Consider the following 11324-nt stretch of genomic DNA (forward strand, 5'->3'; position numbering starts at 1 on the left):
CCATGGCAGAATTTATTATTTTTTATGACTGAATAGTATTCTGCTGTGTATATATTATACTACATTTTCTTTATCAAATCATCTGTTGACAGACATTCAGGTTGGCTCCATATCTTGGCTTTCATGAATAGAGGCACAATAAACATGGGAGTGCAGATATCCCTTCAACATGTTAATTTCCTTTCCTTTGGGTATATACCCAGTAGTGGGATTGCTGGATCATATGATAGTTCTCTTTGTAGTTTTTTGAGAATCCTCCCCGTTGTTTTCCATAATGGCTACACTGATTTACATTCTCACCAGCTATGTATAACAGTTACCCTTTTTCCTCTGCCTCACCAGCATTTGTGATTTTCTGTCTTTTCGATAATAGCCACTATTTCACTGTGGTTTTGATTTTTCTAATGAATAGTGATGTTGAGCCAAATCCACATCTTGATGCAGTATTTATTATTTGTTAAAAATACTGAAGCACCTTTTGGATTTTTAGTTTTATCTACTCTTAATATTGTTTTTGTTAAAATTATACCATATGACTACATAACTTTGTTAATTTAATACATATAAACACACAGGACATGTACAATTAATATTACACCTTTACCTTCTAAAAGTGTTTGATATGAAACATTTCCAAAATTGTTCGCAACATCATCTAGCTCTTCAGGGAAACTTTATGTATATATTTGTACATACAGTGATTTCTTTTTTAATGGCATAAATTGGACTTCTAGTTTCTGCTTCAATATATAAAGAACCTGAACATTGTCACTCCCATACTTAGGCCAAAAAATAACTGGACAACTGGAAAATCAATAACGTATCTTGGGTCCATCAAAAAACTTAGGTTACAGGGTGGGCCATCACCCCCAAATCTAGTGAAACAAGTGTATCCAGATAGCTACATCCAAGATCCGATTGCCTGGAGTAGAAGCTGCTGGAGACATAAATTGGGAGGAACACTTAAATGGTAGTCTTGAATAACTGGTGTGGATTTAATGTGGGCTAGCACAAAAGTGGGAATCAATTTGGGTCTACAGGTTTAATAGACTACTACAATTGTATGTTTTCTCTCCAGGAATCGTATCAGGTTCTCACGGTAAAGATCCAGAATGATCCCCTTGTGTCTCTGGCAGAGAGGTTGATCATTTTGAAATACATCCAGAGCCTTGGATTTAAGTTATTATTTTTGTTGTAAGTATGGAGTGATGATGTTCAGGTTCTTTATATACTGAAGCAGAAACTAGAAGTCCAATTGATGGATCTTTATTTCAGCTGGGAGAAGAGCATTTCTCCCACTCTAGCTGCCTATATCCTTCCTTCCTCCCCTAAGCCAGAAAAACATAGGAAGAAGGGGTTAAGGCTGTGAGGAAATAGATTTGGAAAGCTAATGCAAGAAACAGGGGCAGAGTGATAAGAAAGCTATTGCACTGGAGAAACACTTGTGAAGATTTGCAGTTGTGATTCACAGGCCTGCTAAAAGATTGGGTAAAATCTAATCAAAGAATTATGTGTAGGTACTTCAAAAGTTTGTGGAAAAATGAAATTAAAAGATAATAGGAATCTTTCCAAGAACATTTTGAAGTACCCTCATAGAAGGCTTCCCCTCCCTCATGCCTTACCACCATATCAATGGTGCTCCAGTATAATATTGATGCATTATAAGTGAAAGGGCAGCAAGGTACAGAATCTGTACAAAGATTTCTATTCAGTAAAACCCAGATTCAGCAGGTAAGACAAAAACAAGGACACTAGAGGAATTTGAAGTCTCTGGTGCCTATAGCTACAACAACATTTCACAGCTGAAATACCAGCAGATTAACATAAATTCTCCTAATAATACTCATTTGCTTCAATTCCTATTGCGCAATGCAACATGTCTGGCTTTCAATAAAAAATTACAAGACAAGTCGATCTCCAAGAAAAATCACAATACAAAGAGACAATGTGAACATCAGAACCAGATTCACATGTGAAAATTATTAGGCAGAGAATTTAAAATGGCTGTAATTAATATGTTAAAGGGTACAATGGAAAAGGTAGACAACATACAAACATAGATGTGTAATGTAAGCAGAGAGATGGAAACTAAAAAGAATCAAAAGAAAATGTTAGAAATAAAAAAAAAAACACGACGACAACTGTTCAAGAAATAAAGAATGCTTTTGATGGGCCCGTCATGAACTGAACATGGCTGAGGAGAGAATCAGTGAGCTTGAAAATAGGTCAATAGAAACTTTCTAAATAAAAATGCAAAGAGAAAATAAATAAATAACGACAGAAGAAAGAATATAATATACAAGGACTGTGGAATAATTTGGAAAAGTATAAGATACATGTGATTGAAATACCAGAAGGAGAAGAAGCAGAGAGTGGAGGAGATAAAATATATAAAGGGGAAATAACCGAAAATTTTCCAAAATTAATGATAGACCCCAAACCACAGATCCAGGAAGCTCAGAGAACAGAAGCTCAGAAAACACTAAGCAGGATAAATACCAAAAACCTCACGTCTAGGTATATTATATTCAAACTGCAGAAAAAGAAGTCAGAGAATAAGAAAAAAGTGATTGAAATGTTTCGAGAGTTTAAAGAAAGAAATCTACCAACATAAAACTGTATAGCAAATGAATTTATCCTTCAGAAGTGAAGAAGAAATAAAGATGTTCTCAGATGAAAAAAAAGAACTCATTTATAGCAGTTTTGCTTTGTAATAAATGTTAAATGAAATTCTTCAGACAGATTAATGACGATAGAGAACAGAAACTTTCTTGTACATGAAAGTAAGGAAGAGTGTTAGAGAAGGAAAAAATAAAAGTCAAATAATTTCTTAAATTATTAATTTAATCTAAAAGTTAACTCTTTTTAGAGCAGTAAAACTAATGAATATAAAAAATATATTTTAATGAATATAAAAAATATAAGTGATACAAGGGAGAAAGTGGAAATTCTTTGTCATAAGCTACCTGTACAAGACATGGGGCAGTATATTATTAGATGTGGTTTTAGAATAGTTAAAACGTCATTGAATAGGTAAGTGGAATAACAAACATGGTAAATCCATACAATATCATTCACTGATGAAAAGAAATGACTATCAAGCCACAGGAAAGTATGTATGAATCTTGAGTGCATTTTGCTAGGTAATATAAGCCAGTTTGAAAAGGCTACAAACTATATTATTCCATTTAGATAACATTCTGAAAGAGCCAAAGTTATACAGATGGTACATCGATCAATGAGTGTCAGTGTTTGAAGATGTCGGAAGCTTAGACAGGTGAAGCATAGGGGTCATTTTAGGTCCTGACATGCTACTGTAATGGTGGATACATGACCTATGTGCACTGTCAAAATTCACATCACAAAAAGTGAAGCCTCATGTCTGAAAAGTAAAAAAAAAATAGGGGGTTAAGGGATTATAGGATGTAATGTGGAACACGACAAAAAAAATCTAAATGTGTTACACATGTATGATGCAACCTTATTTACATATGTTGGGGCAAGGGAGTGCTCACCTAAGTAATTTTGGAAATGAGTGAAGTCTGTAAGACTAAGGTCGAAACAAACTGTACGTATACAATATATTCTACTTGATAAATTTGTTTCCCACCACGTTGCTTGTTAACAATTCTTAAGCACTATTCATTTATACTGAAATTGATCAATTAAATAAATGACCGGCAAATGGTGGGAGCCTGGTTGCTCACTGTTGAAGTGGCAGGTTCCGGTTCCATAAGCCAGGGGAGGTGAGAATGATCTGCATTGTGGTAGACTAGTTAGAGACAACATCAGTATAAACTCATGTTTAGCTCAATCTAGATACCAATAGTTTCATCTAAAAATTCTTGTATATGAATGTGTATACATAGCTTAGCATACAAATATATAATTTTTTGCTCTGTTAGTGGAGAAGGCCTAAAACCAATGACACCCCAGTAACAATCAGCACATTTCACATCCAAATCTTTCTTTCTAAATTCTCCAATAAAAGGAAACAGGACTCCTTGGAGAAATTGGTTATTCTAAGGTGAGAGTAGAAGACACTCAAGGTAAGCACAGGCAACTTATGCTGCCAGAAGGAATGTGCACAAAAAGTTATGAAGAAGGAAACCGTGATGATGTGAGTATGTCACAGAAACACAGAACCCAACTGAAAGAATATCAATGGCCAAAGCTGTAACTATTTGTGCAACGTGATATATAAAGAAGTATTGGATAATTAACCACAATAAAAAATAAATATCCATGAGTTCATACATATATAAATAAATAATTGAATAAATAGATACATTTGTAAGAAAAGAAAAATCTCATGGGGAAAAAACAAATAATTGATGTAGATATTTTATCCTCATGTAGGTAGAACGTAACCCTCCACTCTTTAAATGTGAGTTAAACATAGTGACTTCTTTTCAAACAGTACAGTATGAAAAGAAGGCTATAGTAGGCTGAATTATGTTCCTCAAATTATCAAGTTCTAATTCCTTGAACCTGTGAATATTACCTTAGACTGTAAAGTATTTCCAGAAGTGGTTAAATTAAGAATCTTGAGTTGGGGAGATTATCCTGGATTATCTAAATGTCATCATACATAAAAGGGAGGCAGAGGAAGACTTGACTACACTGAGGAGAAGAAAATGTGAAGATGGAGTAGAGAGATATTTGAAGATATTGGCCTTGAGTCATTGGGCTATAAATCATAGAAAGTTGGCAGCCACCAAATGCTGGAAGAGGCAAGGGACAAATTCTCCCTTAGAACCTCTGGAGGGAGAAAAGTCTTGCCGAAAATCTGGGGAAATAACGTGCAAGAGCAGTAGCTTCCTCCTCTCATATGGTAAGGTCTTTCAAAACTATTGAATAAATTAATACACAGATCCATATTTTTATTCTTTTAAAAGTTACCAAAATAACTTAAAACAGAAGTAAAAACTAAGCAAATTTGGAGAAGAGGAAGTAAGGCGGTAGATAGAGCAGTGTGTTAAAAAATAGGGAATTAGAATCAACAGAGATTTAAGAATATCATTTAGTTTGACATATCCCCCAAAAGAAATAAAGCAAATATTCACAAGTGATTAGTGCCAAAGATTTGGGCTAAAAATGGGAGTAGATTGGAAGACTACTAGTTTTCATTTTATAACCTTTCATGATGTTGAATGTTTACCCCCATGTGTACATTATTTTGAATTTCAAAATATCCTTTTGTAAATTTAGATGTACTCGTATGAGTATGGTTTTGGCTGCTAGTAGGTTTCCATGACACAGTGGAAAGCATGCTTGACTACACTTAGAGAAAGATAGATTTTAGTTGTGTCTCTCTGTCTCTAGACATCCAAGGATTCTGGATATATTTCTTATCTTTTTGTTCCTTACTTTCTTTGTATAAAAAATAATAACTATGAATAACTATATGTTAGTAACTAAGAATATCTATATATTTAATTTCCTATCCAATTTACAAAGTGATATTCAATATTAATAACTGTGTTATGAAATACAGTGTTATCTACACTATCTGGTGATGTTTTACACAAAGTTTCAATCTACAATTTCACTTTTTTTATTATTGTAGTTTTGTTATATTCCCAAATCTTTTGGTGTCAAGAGTTGTGGCCTAAATAAATTACTGATTTCATGTATAAAAATAGGAGAGTGGCATTGTACTTTATAACGCAGGGATATCTAGTAAGGTTTAAAACACTAATTGAATCAAATAAATTATATACCAAGTTAAAAATTTCAACATCCATTATAATAGCTTTCAAAGTTAGTTTTCCAATATTTTTTAGAATTCACCTATATTTCGAGACAGCATGTGTGAACATTTCAGAAAAAAATATGTAGGAAAACAGGTGCTGTATTTCGACATTGGCAATGATTTCCATAATAGTCAGTTCAGTGATATAGATAAAGAAAAGTTTTAAAATATTAGTAGCTACAATTTTATTGCCATTTTAATTGGGATTATTAGGCCTTCTGAAATAATATGACATTGATCTTATAAGGGATCACAGGAGCTTGATCCACATCATTGTCAATTATAAACCTTGAAGTAAAAAACATAGAAGTGTCACAATTACCACTTATTGTCAGGCATTCAACAATTATTATGTATAATATTACTATTTCATATGCTGTATAACATATCAATAATATATTTTAAAATAGTTATATAACAATTTTATATTTATTATATAATGTATTATACATCATGATATATAATATGTATTTATGTGTATGTGTATATATATATATGTGTATGTTAAATGCTGACTGTATGTCAAGCTTTATGGCAGGGTCTAGAAACAAACTTAATTCATCTAATGGGCTACAAAGGACTTAAATAAGGAGGGTGGCAATAGAGATAAATGAAGGTGCACTATGCTGTAAATCAACTTCTTAATTGTGAATGGCAATGGACATTTATATTTTAACCTTATCTCTTATAGTTCTAATAAGATTAAAATTTGTCGTTCAATGCATATGAAGATCTGAAAAATGGCAAAAGTACATAAATCTCCTTAAAATTATGTGCACATAATTAGTTAATAACCATGTTGAGTATGTTGAATAAAATGCACAGAATTAACATTGCTCATAAACAGTGAATTTGAAGGAACATTTTGACCTTAAAAAATAATTGTGAACATTTGATACAAGGAGAAATTTAGAGTTTAAACACAGACCCTTCTCTTAGTATATTGATTTACTGTGACACATAAACTGTTCCACTCTCTGGGTGAGTCTATAGAAAACAAGTGCTGTAAAATTGATGTGCTCTTTATTCCCACATTTGTGCTTTTCCTGAGTCATGCTGTCAATTATTTAACTCTTCATGCTCACAGAAGCTCTTTCAGTAAGATGGACTTTCATAAAGGGAGAATATTATTTAAATCATCACTTTTGTAGGAATGCTTCTCCACTTCTCTCTGATGTAATTCATGTGTGATAATACTTTCTCGATGTTTCCAAGGAAATTTGTTCTTGTGTTATTCTTTACAGCAAATAATATCTATAGCTTCAAAATATGTTGAGATTACCATTATGAATCTGAATTTGTATTATTCCTGTGAAAACATGGTCTTTGTTTAATTTACATAATATGTTTCAAAACATGCCCCAACATAACCACCAAATTCATGGATTTATATGATTCTTTTGTTCTTAAGTTAACAGTTTGCAGCACATACCTAAAAGTTTGAATTAGAGTTTTGACTCCTGTCCTGGAAAGTTTTACATGATTTTATGTGAACATATATAGATGCAGCATTTTTGAGCTTAGAGGAGAAATATGTAGTCTATGTACTTTCTAATCACAAGGCTATTTTTAAATCCTAGGGTGTTTTTGTTTGTTTGTTTGTTGGTTGGTGCTTATAGTAGGTAATATGGAGGGGAGGAGGCTGGCCACCACTTAGTCACATAATTGGTTTTATTTATAATTTTATCACCACCACAATCTAAGTAACGTCAGTTTAATTTACTGCGTAAAGCTAAAAATAATTTTGTGTTTTTTCTAGGATACAATTTAGGCCAAAAAAACCTATAGTTAAAAAAAAAATTTTTCAATTCTATTTTTCCCTTGAGTCAGCTAGTTTTGTGAAAACTTTAAAAAATTAAAAAACGAAAAACCCAGTGGTGATTTCTTATGCAATTGTAATCGTCTAGTGGTAGGAGAGAGTTACTCATAATAGCCCAATTCAGGTCAGGTGCTGCCAGGTATATAAAAGGTTGAAGGATAATTTATTTATTAAATGTGATAAACCATGGAACATCTCTAGGTTCAAGAAATGAAAATGGAAAATCTCCATTTATAAAATAATCATGATAATAAATCAGATTAAAGGTTAAAAACCACCAGAGCATCTAGTTAGAAAAGGAGCAAAGTCCTTGGTTTTTAATGCTGCAAAATGGAGAAGGATGTTTGGGTTGATTCAGTACCTGGAGTTTACTATTAAACAATCACAGATGGCTATACATGGTCCACCTACAGCTATTTGTTCTTGAGAGGAAAACTAGCTTAGTAGACTAGATAAAAACTGCTGAAAAGTTCTTTAACCTTGAGAAGGGAAATTGTCCTTCTCCTTTAAATGCCAAGTGGAACTCCGCAGAGGACTTGATATACTGCAATAGAGACCATGCTGGATTGGCTTTATGGTGATCAAGATGTTCATCCACTTATTATGGCTTCAACTCAGGTCCTGGTAATTGTTGTAATTAAGTGGGCACCTTTTGCATGGATACTCCATGCAAACTTACTGCTGTAAAATCAAGCAACAGTCCAAAAATCCATATCAGATTTGTTGTTTTAGCTTCCCCTTATGGGTTTTACTGATGCTAAGAATATTTGAGTGATTCACAATAGAATGAAGAAGGACTGGGGATAGAAATATTTAAATGGTTATTGAGAAATGGGTGGAAATAAAGTGGACATCAATGGAACAGAAACAAAAGAATTAATGCCACATTATCACAGATTAGATAGACTGGTAGGAATCCTGCTGATTCCCCAACATTCAAGGACCTAACAAATCCACTTTCTTTAACCTAGTTTGGAGAAATTTAAAAAGCCAGAAGGCAAAGATGGCAAGGAGAAACCTAACCTTGAATTGCCAGGGGCAAATTAATCAGGATGAGGTTTGGCAAGGAGGCCAGTGTCCTTGGCCTGATCCCTGGCTGGATACTTAGTCATATGCATACATGTGAGTAAAATGGCCAGGGGTGGAGAATAAACCTCTCTGGGGCTTCTTGACAAGGAATCCCAATACACTGTGATTCCAAAATTGTTGGTGAAGGCCTACCAGATTTATAATGAAATCATTATTCGAAGAATATGTGTATTCAACAGTTGATGGGGTTAAGGTGAAAGTTTGCATGAAAATTGAATTTAAAGAAGTTAGGTATTGGTCTGGACATTGTGGGACATGCTGAACTCACTTTTCATAAGGAGTGGTATTTAATGGAAAATGATTTGTTTACTAGAATAAAAAGATTTGGAGTAATTCTTTTCCAAGAGAAAGGCAAGGAATTTCTGAAGTCAGCCTGAAAAGATGACAAAGCTTTATGAAGTGAGTCAGATAGATTCAGCAAATAATGCTGGATAATGCCTAGGACCCAATGTTGGGAAAGAACTTGTACTCTGACCCAACAGGGCCTCTTGATTATTTTAATACAGGAGGAGGATTAAGTAGCCAGGGGGCAATCACTCTTCATGTCAGCTAATGATGCTCAAGAGACACATTCAAAGGAATCTTATGGACTTCCAAACTTATGACACTTAGGAAAGTCTCTGGAGACAGTTTTAATTTATATTGATGAACTGTGACTACCCTTGCCCTAGGATTACTATAGCAAGATGAGATGTATCCTGCAATACAGTTAGCAGAGAGAGGAATTATTCCAAACACCTGTGCTCTCAGACTTGGGAGGTGGGCCCTCCTGTGTAACAGTACACGGTGGAAACTGTTCTCAGTTCAAGCCTGTGAACTGATACAGGGTGACTGGCTTTGTCTCAAATGGACTAGAAACCCATAAATAGCCAAATCATGGCCACCTCTTTATAATAACATTTGCCATATGGGCAAGAGCTGATTCTGTTGTAAGTCACAGTGAATACCTGTGTCATTCTTACTAACTTGCTCTATAATAAACCCAAATAGTACCATGATCATATTGCTATATGGAGTAACACTGGAATTGTTGGTAAGATTCAACTTTATGTAAATAAGTCATATGATAAAAATGACTTGATAATCAAAGGAATTGGAAAATTGAGATCAAGCCTCCTTAGGGTAATAAAACTCATGGGAAATGGCTGGCCTAAGGAAGAACTGAATTTGACTAATGATCAGCTAATTTCCATGATAAATAGTTTGGCACCTGTTTATCATAGAGTACAAATAATAATAGATCAGGAGATGAGTAGTCATATTAATACAAAATATAAAAACGTATATAATTGCTTTATAGGATGGATTAATTGTCCCTTTAAATCTATCTCTAACCCACAGTGGCTCCTCTGAATGGTAGGCAATTCATGCTAATGTTATCACTTCATCTTTATTAAAATTCAATACTAAATGGAGATGCTCAGGAAAAACATAACTGTTTTGCTGTAATAGAACCTAGGCCAAGGGCAAGACTCTTTGAAATACAACTTCAAAAATTTTTGATGATATCTAATTTATAAATTTTTTCTTGGGTTGCTTGCACATTTGGTGTAATATCTAAGAAATCATTGCTTAGTCCTAGATCAGGAAAATTTGTATATATTTTCATCTAAGAGTTTTATGGTTTCAGTTTTTACATTTAGGCTATTTATCCATTTTAAGTTAATTTTTGTATACTGTGTGAGGGAGGGGCTAACTTCATTCTTTTACATGTGGATACCCAGTTATCATAGCACCATGTGTTGAAAAACTATTTTTTACCCTATTTAGTTTTCCTAGCACCCTTAATATTATATCATAGTTCTCTAAGTCTATTTGTCATTATTTTTTTCTTTCTTATCCTCTGATGAGATAGTATTAATTGACCTATCTTGAAGTTTCCTAATTTTTTCCTCTGCCTGCTTAAATTTGCTCTAGTGAATATTTTGTTTCAGGTAAGGTATTACACTTTTCAACTCCAAAATTTCTATTCAGTTTTTTATTTATAATTGTAGAGGGTTAGAAATCTTGATTCTCATTTGATTTTTAGAATAAGGTTTTAAGGTAATGCATGTATGGGGCAAAAGTCCTCTGTTAAGAGACAACAGTCTACAGCCAGCAGGCAAAAGCCCATCTAATCGACTCAAATCACTGTTTAGGTATGGGATTGTATACTTTAATGATTTTAGAGCTAACAGGTAGTTGACATGCCAATCATGTTAAGAGATTTTAAAGAATTGCTGTAGGAAAAAATGTGAAAAAATGTTTGCTAAGGGCAAGCTGTTTGTTGGTAGAAACTTTAGAGACAATTATACTTTGATTTAATCATAAGAATGTAACTTTTGCTTAAATCATTTAAGGAGAGGTTATGTTTTAGACAATGATTGCGGTTTGACCAACTTAGCTTTTCACAAATTGTACTTTGGAATGTCACATTGTTAATTTTAATGATGTTACTAGTTTCCATTGTTTAAGCTATACTTAGCCACAGGTAACTTTTGTCACGTTGCCCATGTCTTTATGTCCTTTTGAAATGATTGAATCAACTGATTTTTCTTGTGAAACTTCCTTGTCTTTATAATAAAAAAACAGGCTAACTTTGAATCAGGGCTGTACCCAGTTTTTCCCTTCTAACAGAGGAATTGCTGAGGTGCGGTCCCTTTGGGCTTCTCATTGCATTCA

Source organism: Cynocephalus volans, chromosome 3 (assembly GCF_027409185.1).
Source record: "Cynocephalus volans isolate mCynVol1 chromosome 3, mCynVol1.pri, whole genome shotgun sequence".
Classification (NCBI taxonomy): domain Eukaryota; kingdom Metazoa; phylum Chordata; class Mammalia; order Dermoptera; family Cynocephalidae; genus Cynocephalus; species Cynocephalus volans.